The sequence below is a fragment of the Gobio gobio genome (genome assembly GCF_949357685.1).
Source record: "Gobio gobio genome assembly, chromosome: 10".
NCBI classification, from domain to species: domain Eukaryota; kingdom Metazoa; phylum Chordata; class Actinopteri; order Cypriniformes; family Gobionidae; genus Gobio; species Gobio gobio.
Genome location: NC_137116.1, coordinates 44136793 through 44152695, shown reverse-complemented (window position 1 = coordinate 44152695; position 15903 = coordinate 44136793).

Here is a 15903-nt window from a genome sequence, read left to right as displayed (position 1 = left end):
AAACAGGCATGTAAAACACCTTAAAGGGTTAGTTCCCCCAAAAATGAAAATAATGTAATTTATTACTCACCCTCATGCCGTTCCACACCCGTAAGACCTCAAACACAAATGAAGATATTTTTGTTGAAATCCAAAGGCTCAGTGAGGCCTCCATAGGCAGCAATGAAATCAGGATCCATTAATGTACTAAAAACATATTTAAATCAGTTCATGTGAGTACAGTGGTTCAATATTTATATTATAAAGCAACGATAATATTTTTGGTGCGGCAAAAAACAAAATAACGACTTATATAGTGATAACCGATTTAGAAACACTGCTTCACGAAGCTCCGGAGCGCATTGAATCAGCGAGTCGAATCATGATTCGGATCGCGTGTCAAACCGCCAAACTGCTGAAATCACGTGACTTTGGCGCTCCGAACCACTGAATCGATACACTGATTCGATATGCTCCAAAGCTTCATGAAGCAGTGTTTTGAAATTGGTTATCACTATATGTCATTATTTCGTTTTTTTGTCGCACCAAAAATATTCTCTTTGCTTTGTAATATTAATATTGAACCACTGTACTCCCATGAACTGATTTAAATATGTTTTTAGTACATTAATGGATCTTGAGAGTGTACATTTCATTGCTGCCTATTGAGCCTCACTGAGCCTTCAGATTTCAACAAAAATATCTTAATTTGTGTTCCGAAGATGAACGGAGGTCTTACAGGTGTGGAACGGCATGAGGGTGAGTAATAAATTATATTATTTTCATTTTTGGGTGAACTAACCCTTTAATCGCATTACCATTCTGACCAAAGTGCGCATGTGCGTGGACGTACACGAGACCGTGTGTTGTTCACACAACTTCATGAATAAACTTTGTGACATTATTCTAAAGTTTTCTCTTCTCGAAATCACTCTGTCAACAGTCTCTGCTCCGTCTTCATCTAGACGGTGCAAAGAACTCGACGGCAGCAGGCATTTCGATGTTCATCAGGGCGCCAAATAATATCCAGTAAGCTACGTCCATAAAAATGTATTATGAATTTGATGCGAGTAGATTAAAACAATGGCCGGTAACATGCATACTGTATGCGTGTGAGTGTGGTATAACCATACTTATTAGCGAATAATCAGAATAACGAAAATTGCATGTAAACTGGAGTGAAGAACCAGCCTTCTGCTCATGTCATGTAAACATCTTACTGTGATTAAGACTGTACTCCGATTATTAGAAATAGTCGCATTATTGGTGCACATGTAAACGTAGTCGTTGTTGCATTTTTGTATTGCGATATATTGTGACACAATATATTGTTACACCCCTAAGTCATATGCAAAATTTAGTCATATGCTAATTGGCATATCTATGGCAACACTATCAATGCTGAAATTAATTCGCAGCAGTCAGGTGGTACAAGTAGGAGGTCTCCAAAAATTCCCAGCATAAAAATTGCAATTATGAGCTCTATGTGCATGTGAATGCCTTTTACAAGTTGAAATCGCTTAATTATGGTAATTATGACATGGCATGAATGCACCTATAGGCTGCGTACAAAACCTGGAAAATGCTGCCTTCGGAGGACACATTTTAAGGTGGCATCAAGGCACATCCAAATCTAATGTTAGCTTCACTTCCTGTCTCCTGAGATACCTTCATCTAATCGATTTTTGAGGGCAGCATACATGTATCCTTCGCTGCCTTTGATATCCCACAATCCTGTGCGTTCCATTCTGTGACAGTTGAGCTGGGGGAAAAAAGATGCCGTCCAAAAGTTGCGTTTGCTGGTCAGTTTGTGTGTCAATGTAAGTTTTGTTTTTTTCCACTTCTGATGTCATTTCTAGCGAGAAATTACTAATGTAGTAATTCAATATTTGTTTAGTTATCACCAAAGCTCTCTCTATTTTGCTGTAGATCATTAAACTATTACACTGCCTTAGAAGTCTGTCCGAAAGTTAGTTTTGTGAGGTGCCTTCATGCACAAACGCTGCCTTACAAGTCATTGTCTGATAAGGCAGCGAGGCAAAGAGTCAGCTGCTGAGGTTTTTGGACACAGCCATAGTATTAGGCCTATCCACCTTATTTTTCAATGCGGAAGTAAGCAATTTTTAAAAAATGTTCGAGTGCCTATAGGTACGACACCGTCTAAAGGTAATGGAAGTGAATTACACGAGTCATTCACATTAAAGGGATAGTTCACCCAAAAATGAAAATTAGCCCATGATTTACTCACCCTCAAGTCATCCGAGGTGTATATGACATTCTTCTTTCAGACGAGTTATATTATAAATGTTCTGGCTAATCCAAGCATTATAATAGCAGTAATAGTTGCTCTGTTTTTGAAGTCCATAAAAATTGCACCTGTCCGTCGAATAATGTGCTCCACGCGGCTCCGGGGGGTTAATAAAGGCCTTCTGAAGCGAATCGATACGTTTGTGTAAGAAAAATAACCATATTTAAAATTTTATCAAGTAGCGTTCCAGCCGATCGCCTTCCGTGGAAAAGTGTTGAAATTTCCTTCTCGCAATTCAAGATGCGTACGTGACGTCTGACGAATGTACCTTGTCGCGTTAGTCTTAAAATCGGCAGAGGCACTTTCAACACTTTTTCCATAAATTGATTACGGAAGGCAGTCGGACGAAACGTTACTTTATAAAGTTTTAAATATGGTTATTTTTCTTACACAAACGCATCGATTCGCTTCAGAAGGCCTTTATTAACACCCCGGAGCCGCGTGGAGCACGTTATTCGACGGACAGGTGCATTTTTTTATAGACTTCAAAAACAGAGCAATTATTACTGCTTTAATAATGCTTGGATTAACCTGGACTTTTTTAATATAACTCAGATTTTATTTGTCTGAAAGAAGAATGTCATATACACCTCGGATGACTTGAGGGTGAGTAAATCATGGGCTAATTTTCATTATTTGGTGAACTATCCCTTTAAGGTTACAAATGGCTGTGCCCGCTCTTTTGTGAAAAATAAGGTGGATAGTAATATATTTCATTTAAAGGGGACTTTTGACTCTTAGTCCTTTGATGCATGATAAAAACAAAAATTCCAAAATTTAAAAAAAGGAAAAGAAAAAGCAAGTAAACCAAACAAACACTTCCCACATGTCCCCCACACTCACTCAGCACTCCTGTGGCCAAGCAAGGGCCGGACTTCTCATTGCCATGTGGTTGATGGAGGTGGTGGAAAAAAAACACTTTAATTTCCACATTCTTGGAAGAAAAAAATTAATTTATTCCCCCAGCAATGTTTTCTATTCAGCTCTGTGTGAGCTCAAAGATGATGAAGAGGACAGAATCAGTTGGGCTGCCCTGGCTGCCAGCTGTGTGGTCTCAAAGCGGGAGATTCACTACTGCATGAAGACGGGGCTTCTGCAACACTGCCGTACAGATAGGAAACTCGTGATTTAACAAGGTCAAAAGAAAAAAGAAAAGTCTGTTGATGTTGGATGACATCATTGTGGCCAGGTCTCGACGTAGGATTGACTTTTTGTTGTTCAAGTGGGTGTGTGAGCGACCTGCTGTGCTTGTAAGAAAATAGCATGTTTGAATGCTGCACACTACGCATGTTCTCTTTATATTCTCATACGATTGTTGGCATCAACTCCCAATTTCATCATACATGTGCTTTATAAAACCAAAGCAGTGTGGTTTTGCATGAGTGTGTGACTGTTAACACAGCTGGCATTAGCTGGTCTGTCTAGCAGCCGGTGGTGGTGGTGATGTGGTCTGGGTGTATGCATGGTCTGCTCAGAGAGTGTGGACTCTTGAGTGGGAACTGTTGTCGAAGTCTTAATCCTTTAGGTCTCACCCTCGTGCTCTCTCTCTCTCTCTCTCTCTCTCTCTCTCTCTCTCTCTCTCTCTCTCTGTCCCTCTAACTGTCCAGTCTCTCTCTGTGCCACACTGGGAGGTAAAGATGAGAGCAAGAAAGAGGCAGCTGAGGAGGATTTGCACTTCTGTTCCTCTTGTTTCTCCTGTTTGGCTGAGTTTGGGACTTCTCTGAGAACATCCACATCTCCTTTTCTCTCTCTCTCTCGCTTCCTGTATCTGTCTCTCTTTATGGAGCTCCCCAGCATCACACACACGAGTGGCAACGCGGCAGAGAATGCCGTGAAATGGCAGCTGTGTTATGATATGACAGCCAAGACCTGGTGGATGGTGAGTGTCATTATTTAACCTACTTTAACTTCAACTTTAACATGTTCAACCTGTTGCAGATTTTGCATGTGTATATATATATCTATATATATCTTTCGTACACCAGTCATGATGTAATTTGCAGCAGAGTAATTGTTTGAGGGGTCTGACGTGTTATTTGTAGTGTGGTGAGCAGGTGACCTCAGATGACTTTGGAAATATAGCTGAGCGCTATGTTGTTGGGAGGAATCCTGTGTGGTCTAAACTTAGTTTCTGAGAATTTTTATCCGGCTTTGGCATGTTTTTATGAAATTGCATGTCATTTGTTATTCTTTTACTAAAAAGCTTTGACATTTTAGGAAATTTACTGAAAAATTAATTTGACTTAATTTGAACAAATTAAATTTTTTTTAAATATATTTTATCATTTTAATATTTGATATGTAATAAAATGTTTTATTTAATTAAATAAAATTGACTTTTTTAGATATAACAGATAACAGATATAATATAACATTCTTTAACTCTCTTTTATTGTGAAGACAAGCTCATTTTTTTATTTAAAGGTTATCAAACTTAGCTTTGACTTAACTGATATAACGGTCCACAGTGCGTTGTTGTAATAATTCCAAAATGACATGTGGCTTTAAATCAAGCTGTTTTAGAGCAGAATGCTTTGAAAATCATTTGAATATCACAATATGTACAGCTCCTGTTTTGCATGGGCTGATTTGGTTAGTTTCGCATTATCATTAGCACATGAAGTTGTTTAAACTCCATTCCGTCCACGTGTATTACTTCACATGCTTTGTGTTTTAGCTTATCTTAATGTGTTCTCCAGAGTTGGAGAGCTCTTTTCTTCTCTCAGCCAGTTTCTGCTGGAACGCTCTTTGTTTGTTCAGTGTTCAAGTCTTCAGTTTTGCTTATTTATTCATCGATAATGGATTGATTCTGTTCCCTGTTTCGTCTCTGTTATAACAAAAGTGATTGCCCACCCTTTATCCTTCTCTCGCTTGCTTTCTTCCTCTCTATCCTCCCTCCTTTTCACTCTTTACTGCGTTAGCCACCCACACGTTTGTTTAAATTAACTTGGCAATTAACATTTGCTATGAGCCTTTACTAATAACTAATCACAAATGAAGCGCTTTGATTGTTTGTCAAGCCCAGTTTGAGAAATGACCTCGCTCTCGGAGCCGGTGTTTCACACATGTTCTCACTCATTCACTTCATGTTTGATCCTTGTAAGCTTCACTCGTTCGGTTCCATACGTACTTTCTCTGTAAAAGAGTTGTTTCATAATTCATTTAATTTTCCTAAAAAATTACACAGTAAATGGTTATACATTCTAGCAAACTATTTATATCCTCCTGTCCTCCTCCTTATTTGCAGTAGGTTGCTTGTTAAGACTATATCAGGTGTATATGAATGCAGAGTGTTGAACGCACATGCAACTTTGTGATGTTTTTTTTTATTCAAAAGTGCCCAGCTCAATACATGTGGGTGGGTTACACATGTTGTGCTGTTGTAGCCACAACCTTTTGAAATCACATCTGACAAGCGGAAAATGAAAATCAACTTACAACAGAGAGAAGCAAAAATGTTTTCAAAGTGATTGCAATTTATCTTGTTTTTTTGTTGTTGCATTTTACGTGTGGGTGGAGGAGTTTATGCTTGCTTAGCTCCTCTATTGACTCTCTTTTCATAGTAACTTCAGTGCTGGAGGTCTTGTAAACAAGGGAAATGGAGTGATGTATATATTCTTATATAGAAACCTTTTTGTAGATTTATGTGCCATATGTGCGACGTGTAAACCTGTGGGTTTCTTAAATGATCAGGTGTGTGTGTGGCACTTTGCAGCTCATGAACATTTGATTCACTACTGCAGCTCAGAAACCAAAGATTGTTTGGATTCGGTCGAATCTGATTCCCTTCCTACTAGAGGGAGGGGAGAAAACTTAATCAAAGGAACATCTCCTCAGAATTTGGGATTTCCTTAAGTAGGGGCTAAATTGTGCAGAGGAGATTAGGTTTGGCTAATGGGGTTTTTGAATTAAATACAAACATGGTTACAACTTAGTTGGATTTTTGCAGAATTACACTTCAGCTAAAGCTCAGGGTAAATCAAACTTTTAGGTTTTAAAGAGCACACGCTATTAGAACAATCTCAGATTTTTTTTGTTGGGATGGGCCATTTGGTCTCTGGGCATGGTAGAGGTTTTCTTGTGGCTTAAAGGGATTGTTAACCCAAAAATGTTTAAATTGTCGTCATATATTCACATTCATGTTGTTCCAAATCTTTCTTTTGTGGAACACGGAGGTATTTTGAAAAAATAAATAAAAGCAACATTGGACCCCACTAACTTTAATTGTATGGACAAAAAAAACCATGATATTTTTTCCAAAATTACATTTACATTACATTTATGCATTTGGCAGACGCTTTTATCCAAAGCGACTTACAGTGCCCTTATTTTGCATCTTAAGTTACGTCTTCTGTGTTCAACAGAAGAAGAAATGCATGTATACAACTTAATTTTTCTTTTTTGGGGGGGTGGGGTGAACAATCCCTTTAAAGGGATAGTTCACCCGAAAATGAAAATTTTGTCATCATTTACTCACCCTCAAGTTGTTCCAAACCTGTATGAGGCAAAAGAAGATATTTTGAAGAATGTTTGTAAACAAGCAGTTAGAGCAACCATTGACTACCATAGTAGGGGAAAAAATACTATGGTAGTCAATGGTTGCTCTATCTGCTTGGTTACAAACATTCTTCAAAATATCTTCTTATGTGTTCAGCAGAACAAAGAAACTCATACAGGTTTGGAACAGCTTGAGGGTGAGTAAATGATGACAGAATTTTCATTTTTGGGTGAACTATCCCTTTAAGAATCAGAAAAATCAATTTGACTTGTTTTTTACTAGCTAAAGTGCTTTGTTGATAACCTGCAAAGTTGTAGAAAAAGATCAAATCATTTAAATAACAAATTTGGCACGTTATTAGATTTACTTGTTGAGCAGAACCTGTTTTTCCTGCCATGCTTGACATCCACCATTGTGACGATGTAGTTACACACGTGGTCAAGCTTACATCAGCATGGCACGAATTGCGAATACCAGCATGCGTAACACTTTAGACTTAACAGGAAGTATGCCTCAGGGCTGTACCGCCAAACCCCATTAAACAGCAGAGTTTGATGGTAACTCAAAACAGAGAGGATGGCCAAATTTGTACCAGAGCCCATGAATCTCTCCCCCGTAGTGCTTTTCTACAGCATGAGAGTGGGACAGCACGGGGGTTGTGGTTCCAGCCCGTGACTTCAGACGTCTGGAAACTGACATGAATCATTCCCAGCAGTAGAGAGAGCAGAGAGGCTAAAATTAGAGAGAATGGTCATTGAGGAGACGCACTAACAGCCCTCACAGATGCAGCCAGTCAGTACCGGCTGAGCCGCCCGGCCTGAGGTGGGAGGGTGTATCCCCCGGGCATTTACACGTTTCTTTAGCCATTTACCATATTTGGGATCATGTGATCTGTGACTTTGGGTGTACAGGTGTAGATGAACCAGTATTACTGTGGCTGTACAATGGTACAATGATAGTATCAGATACCATGGTACTTCAATATATGCTTTGTCAATGAATGATTGGCATATTCATATACCATGGTATTTACACCATACTCCAAATTAATTCATAGAATATCATGATATTACCATGATATCGCATCTAAAAACATGGAAATACCATGATACTTTTTTCTTTCTTATTGCTATTATTGACTGCAGTACAGGTAATGTTGCACCTAACAATTTTATTACAATTAAAGAAATAGCTCACCCAAAATTAAATTGATAATTTACTCACTCTCATGTTGTTCCAAACCCATATTATTGCCTCAAAGGGGCTGTCGAGCTCTACAATTAACAAAAAGGTCATCATTCAAGAATAATCTTTTTCTTCACTGTAGATCTCAGTTCTGATTGTATGGTGTGAATATGCTTACGTAATGTACATGCAAGTCATACAGGTTTAGAATGACATGAGCGTTAGTAAATGAAGATTTTTGATTTGTATTGTTATTCTATCCTATTAAAACAGCTAATTTTGACAGCTCAATTCTGCTGAGCCCCTTGCAGGGTATGCAAGATAATATAAAAAAAATGAGAGCGATCCTAAATGTTTTTATACTGTCCTGTCCTGTACCGAAGAGCTGTTTTCATCACTTAAAAGATGTTTACATATAATCCACAAGACAAAATAACAGAATTTACTCATATGAACCACTCATTTTTTAGTTTTCTAGCATCTGCATATTTGAACCCTTTAGTGACTGTCTGACTTTGAGATCCAGCTTTTCACACTAAGAACAACTGAGCGACAACTAGAGAGCTGGGAGGTGTACATTTTGTCTAATTTTCCTTTCAATTTTTTTTTTTCATTTAGCACTAGAAGCTACATATTTAAATGTTTTCCCCGAAGACAAAATAAGTACAATTTACCGTCCAATTCCGGCTCTTAATGCACAGGGATATGTAAACTTATGAGTTGTAACTGCTGCAACTGTATCGCAACTAAATGGAACCTTAATGCCTTACAATTAAGCATTTCCTGTCATGCCAAGTGGATCTTAAAGCTTTAGTGCTCGTCTCTTAATGAACTGCAGAGCGGAGGCACTGAAAAGGCAATCTTTTGGTCTTGGATAATCCACCACCTTAAAAAAAGAAAATATTTTGTTTGGCATTTTGCATGCCAGTCGTCCAGTATAATCCTGACACCATCTGTGAGAGGGGATCTTCAGCCAGCTGCAGGCGATGTTGTGTCTACTCTCTCTGCCTTTGGTCATCCTTGTTATGATTTGCTTTAGTACCCACTAGCCACTGCAGTTAATAATATGTTGATACTTTGAACTGTACAGTATGAGGGTTAAGAATCAACCACTGGAAGTCTACTGCTAATATGAATACTAGGGGGTCGATACTGTCCTAATCATTTATAGGGTTCTCGCATGCTACATATTTATCTGATCAACTCATTCGTTACATCAGCCGCATCTTTAACACATTTATGAGGACATCTTAATAGAAAAAAATAAATCACATTCGTCATTCTTTGTCAAATGGTGTAGATAGAATTATGTTTAGGCTGAAATATTGCATGTCACCACAAGGGGGAGACAACGCTTTGCTTTTTTGTTCGTCTGGTGCACGGTTATGTTGTTAGTTATACATTTCTCCAAATAGTTATCTAGAGAATGGGGAAAATGTGTATGCTGTACGATAAAATAAATTAAATAGCAAAGGAGAAAAAGTCATTGTATTTATTATTTGATTTTACCCACTTTTCACCGATATTTATTATTTTATTCTGTTGCTTTAATACTCACTACAGGTACTTTCCTTACTTTTTGATTTAGGGTTGTCACACATTATTCTTTTGTTTTATTCAGAACGAATCCAACCAGTCTACTCTATCCAAGGCACACAGTAACTGGACAGAGTCCCAACCCTAAACACTGCAGCTTCAAGCCAAACCTCATGCATCATCTTTGTAGTTCTGTAAACATGCGGCATTTAACATTGTTTATCTGTATTGGAAAATGGAATTAAGCTTTGAGGTGTGTCCAAGACTGAAATACAAAGCACATGATAATGATTCATATAGTTGGGATAAAGCACAACACCACAGATACACATCTGTAAAGGGTCAAACGTCTTATATTGCCTTCTCATTTTTTCCCCCATGATTGAACCCTAACCACAATTGAACAGAATTTTTGTGACGTAAAGCTGTTTGGTCATAACAATTTACATTTTATTAGAATTGAGTAGGTGCTATGGACTTGAGAACTTAGATGACCAATCAGGACTAGAGTTGTCTCTTTATGTATCATAAGTCAAATACCTCATTTCAGTATAGCTTGTGTGATACTATCACAACATCTAAGTAGTGTTTTGCATAAGCTCCTCTGCATATAGTGTGTAATCTTTAAAGAAGATGTTTGTAACCAGTTAAATATGATTATAGTTCACTTCACATCATTGACTCACCATCGTGTCATTCCAAACACGTATTACTTTTTTCTTTCTTGTAAAAAAGTGTTTTCCCCCCTCTATATAATTAAAATAAAATAAAAACATTAGACCACACTGAATTTCATTGTATGGTTGAAAACAGTTATTCAGGAATGTCACATTTGGAACGACAAGAGGCTGAGTAAATGATGACAATATATTTTGAGTGAACTATCCCTTTAAGAAAACTGCAACCAAAGCTAAAGTTTAACTAAGTGTTTCTTTTTCACATCATTACATTACAATGTTTTGCTAAAATTAAAAATGTATGATAATAATGTACAAGTACATGACTTTGCACACCAGACTTGTAGACTTGCGTTCATCTTTGGAATACAAATGAAGATATTTTTTATTAAATCTGAGAGCTTTCTGTCCCTCCATTGACAGCCTATACGCAACTACCACTTTCAAGCTCCAGAAAGGTAGTCGAGACATCATAAAAGCAATCCATGTGACCCAAGTGGTTTAACCCAAGTAATTTACCACTTTATTTACAAGATATTAATCTCCAAGGCACGTTCAAGAGAGCACCGCGATGCTTGCGTATGCGTATTGTGTTGACATGCGAGTGCTCTCGCGTCAACACAACCTGTGTCACATGCGCGTTCATGAGAGCACTACAGTATTGTGTTGACACGAGAGCGTCTTGAAGATGAATATTTTGTAAATAGTGGTAAATTATGTTTGGGTTTTTTGCACAAACAAAGCATTTTACTACCTTTCTACAGCTTGAAAGTGGTACAGGCTGTCAATGCGGGACAGAAAGCTCTTAGATTTCATTAAAAAGTTCTTCATTTGTGTTCCAAAGATGAACGAATGTCTTGCAGGTTTGGTACGACATGAGGGTGAGTAATTAATTACAGAATTTTCGTTTGTGGGTGAACTAACCCTTCAAGCATCTTAATAAAGCATGCAAATACATAATATGATTCTATACACATAGGCCATGCTTAAAATGAAACGCTCATGCCCGATTTCACAGACAAGGTTTAAAGGAACACTCCACCGTTTTTAGAAATAGGGCTTATTCAACTTCTTTCCTACATTTAGATATGTTGGCAAATGCAGTTTTGTGTCAGTGCATGCATTGTTTTAGTTTGGCAGGGTCCCGAGTAAAAGTGACCCCCCCCCCCCCCAATTACTTCTTGTGGCCTGCGTATTCACAACGAATACAAATAGCGATGCAGATTAAGTTTGGGGATTTCATGTGTTGCGTGATATCTCTGCGCCCAAGTAGCAGTGCTTCACCTGTGCTTCCCCATAATATAGTCCCAAGTTAATATCTGCCTAGGAAATCGCCTAGTCTTAATCTGCATCACTATTTGTATTCGTTGTGAATATGCAGGCCACAAGAAGTAATTAGTAGGGTTTTTTTTTTTTTTGGATAACTTTTACTCGGGACATGCTAGCTGGCAACATAGGATTCAATTCATTATGCTAAGCTAAGCTAGCGGCGACCTTGCCAAACTAAAACAATGCATGCACTGAGACAAAAATGCATTTGCCCACATATCTAAATGTAGGAAAGCTGTTGAATAAGCCCTATTTCTAAAAACGGTGGAGTGTTCCTTTAAGCCTAGTCCCAGACTAAAATGCTTGTTAGAGCTGTTTTAACTGAAAGCAACTTGCACCGACATATCTTAAAATACGTCAGTGCCATTGTGTCTCGATGCATCCCAGTAATGTTTGGTTCTAAGGATTAGCTGCTCTAAGGCACGTTTATAAAAGCTACTTAAATGTCCTAATTGAACTAAGGCCTAAACCTGGCTTTATCTAAACCTCAGTTTCATACAATATGTTGCAGGAGCTCCATGCTCCATCTCTTTATCCAGTAAGGGGCCCGTAGCTATGAAATGGAAAACCTAAAAATGGTTGACTGTTGATTTGAATTCTTATTATTGTCAGTTTTATCCTGACTCCCATACTAAGCCATTTCCATGAGTCAAATCTCTAAGCAGCCAATCCCTCCTAAATGTAATATATATCATTCAATTAATGAAGAGATCATTAGTGATAGCTTTGCTGTAGAATATGTGCACTTGTCCTAAGGTCTTGACATGTGCTAACTAATTTGCATGTAATTAGAGTTCTTGGTCTCTGCTGCAGGGTGCCGGGTCATTAGCTTATCACAGCATAATCACTGGCAAATTACTGCGGTGTAATCATTTTCTAATAGCCATTACTGGAGGCCCGCAGAGGATTTGGTGATTAATTTCTAACATTATGCAAATGGTGGATATTTGATGCTGAGCAAAGCTCTTTTTCTCAGCATCAGACTGTCTTGTTCATGGCTGCTCAATGAACCATGAATCACGTCATCATGGTAGCATCTACTGTATTATGGATCCATAGCTCTGTCAATGAAGGCTGGAGGTTTTGCCATTAGCTTTGTGTACATCATTGATTACTTTTGTTGTTCGTATGTTGGGCGTTAACTTGAAATGAGTTAACTCACTATCTGCACATCCAGCCATTTAATCAAAAAACCCATTAAAAAAAACAGTGGTCTTCAGGAAGATGGAACTGGCAGTGCTAAAATGCTAACTTGTTTCTGGGTTTAGGCCTACAAAAATGCGTTATCCCGTCAACACGTTATTACTAGTCATGTTTAAAGGTGCACTATGTAAAAATTTTTCCGTAAATATCCAAAAACCACTAGGCCAGTGTTATATATTTTTTTCAGTTGAGTACTTACAATATCCAAAATGTTCCCAACTATTTGTAAATCATGAGAAAATGGCTTTTTTAACCAAGGAACCGGGACGTGTGAGGAAGTCGCCTGTCGATGGCGTCATATCTGCGTTCCCTCGGTTTCTGGTTTTATTTTGCAGAAACGCTTTGCTCTCACTGCAGTGTGAACAAGTGTCATAGCAGCCGCCGAGAGAACGCACAGAGTAACGTCATAACATTATTAACACACTCAGATGTGTCTATGTGATCAACAGAGCTGCATTACCTCATACTCATAACCGGAAAAGCGGAAATGGCGTAATAAAAGTCCCGCCGGCGACTATGCCATAATAAAGGTCCCGCTGCTCGCGAGGCTTGTGTTGCACTCTTCTTATTAACAATCGCTCCTGCTTCTGCTTCATACTACAGTAATGTTAATAATCACATCCATGAACATGATTTCTGCCCGAGTTCTATCCCGATTCTTTCCCACTGGCTGTGAGGTGAAGACCACATGTCCTCGGATTCTGCGCTCAAACTTGGCGTCATCAAACTACGCCTTTGTTTTGAATAGGCGACCTCTAGTGGACGGAAAAGTTACATAGTGCAACTTTAAAGTAAGCAGAAAAAGACTAGAATCCAAAGTATAATAATCTTTATTAATCTGAGCCAAACTACCATGTGACGTTGAATGTTTTACTGCAAGATGGCGGCCAGTGCGAGATTTTTCTTTAAAATGGCTACATTGATTATGTGTTTGTTATATAATTGATTAGAGTGGAAATCCATTTACTAAATAATGTTAATTTGACTGACTGCTGCATTTCCACTTTAATGGATTGCTATGGCTACTGCTTGCAAGCATTTATGTAGAGCACTAAATATAGGCCACTGAAATGTTGTTTAAACGTATATAGGTTATGTGTAAAAAGAATATATGCTTTTGTCACCATTAAAACATTTTCTCTCTCCTCATTCGCACCTTGAAAATGTATAATTTATTAAAATGTGCACTGAGAGCGAGGCTGACTTGATTTGAACCATTTGTTTTTTATAGAATTGCTTGGCTTACGCCTGAAGGTGACTGTAATATACCACAAATGATCCAAAATGGGAAAATTATGCACAATTTGCACTTAGTAAGCATTCCGATGGCAAGAGCAGTGAAAGAAAAGTTGTTCCTCTTCGAGAAGAAGGTGCAAAGTCTTGGCAATGGACTGCATGCCTTGGATCTGTATCTTGAGAGAGAGAGTTTCCAGACGTTTCCCCCTCCCCCTCTCAATTTGCAGTTGTTTGGAAAAGTGAAGCTGTATTGGAGACTCGGATTTGCCTTGGGCAGTATATATGCGTCTCTGTGGAGCAGGCCAATCATGCATTACATCCACATGTGATTTCATGATATGTCTTTACTGCAACTACAATGATGCCATTTGAGGAGAGGGAAGAGAATATGACATGCCAGATCTGCAAGGCACTTAAACAGCAGTTAAATAGGAAATTAACCAGCCATTAGATGTATTTTAGACTGGCGTTCATTTAAAAAGAAATAAGACCATTGTAAGTATTGTAGCTGAGATGCATCTTTAGGCTTCAACATATCCACGCTTTATTCATGGTTCGCTGCAGTATTTCTATCTGTCCACTAGTGGGAGTATGGTACTGTTTTGTGCACTGAACACTTGATAGAGACAGTAATTGATACTTGGTACTCACTGTGCAGTCTTTGTACACTAGAGACCTCATCTGTAATATTGCCTGAACCAACTGTTCCAGCTCTACATATAGCCAAAGTGAAGTCACATAGTTTAATTTCTTGGGTAGGCTATATCCCAGATTTTATACACTCTCAGATAAATGGTACAAAAGCTGCCACTGGGACAATATCCTTTAAAAAGGTTCAAATATGTTCCATTTAGGTTCTAATATGTACACTTTTGGTACCAGTATGCACCTTTGAAGTTGGATGTGCACTCTTTAGATACAAAGGTGTACAGTTTGAAAGAGTACCGCCCCAGTGACAGCTTTTGTACCTTTGTTTTGTTTTTAAGAGGGTGTTTATATGACTTGTCTGTATAGATACCATAAATCCGCCCAACAGAATCAGTATCAATCACAATAATAAGGATTGGCTAAATATCATTTTTGGTAAACATCCCTCTGAGCTTTGGAATGCTTTTCACAAAACAATTTCACAACCGTTTTTGGTCTGCCCTCTTGAGGATGTCCACTTTTATGAGTCAGAACGATTACTTTACCCGCGGGCTGTTTTTTTTTCTTCTTCTTTTCCAGAGATTATGTTCTTACGTGCTTGGGTGAGTTAAGAGGCTAAAAACAGACCAAACACGTTTCCACCAAACATTTTATGAGACATATGATCTATCAACTCTCGCATATCAACAAAGCAAACCTGTGCAGTTCATTTATAACTGTGGAATTTCTGAATGTTTACTGTATGAATTCTCTCGATACAAACAGAAAACGAGGGAAAAGAAGGGGTTGAGTTCTTGGTGTTTCTCATAATGATCCGTTTTGTAATGTTCCCCTTACTATTTTACTTTGTCCAAGTGTCTAAGCCAGCTCTACACCTGACCTGTATACAACAATACACTATAACACAGTTCACATATTTATATTTTTTATATTGAATCATCCATTTAGAGAATGCAAATATCATATCATATATTCCTATTATAAACAACATTTTTCATTTCATACATGTTAATCTGACATCTGGCATATATTGGTGTACTTTTATACATTTAGACTTTTTTAGATGCAAATAATAAAATTGCCATTCTTGCATTCTTGGAATTAGAATATAAGTTCATTATACATTTTACAGAGCGTTACACACTTATTGCAAACATGATTCACTTTGAGAAGAGATGATTTTGCACCTGTGGGCAGTTTTCTCAGCTCTGCCCTGCTGTGGTGCTGGTCTTTGCTTTGTTTCACTCTTCTTTGAATTAAATGCCTTTTGTTTGTCTTTCAGGTGCCTTCAGATTTGACAGTGA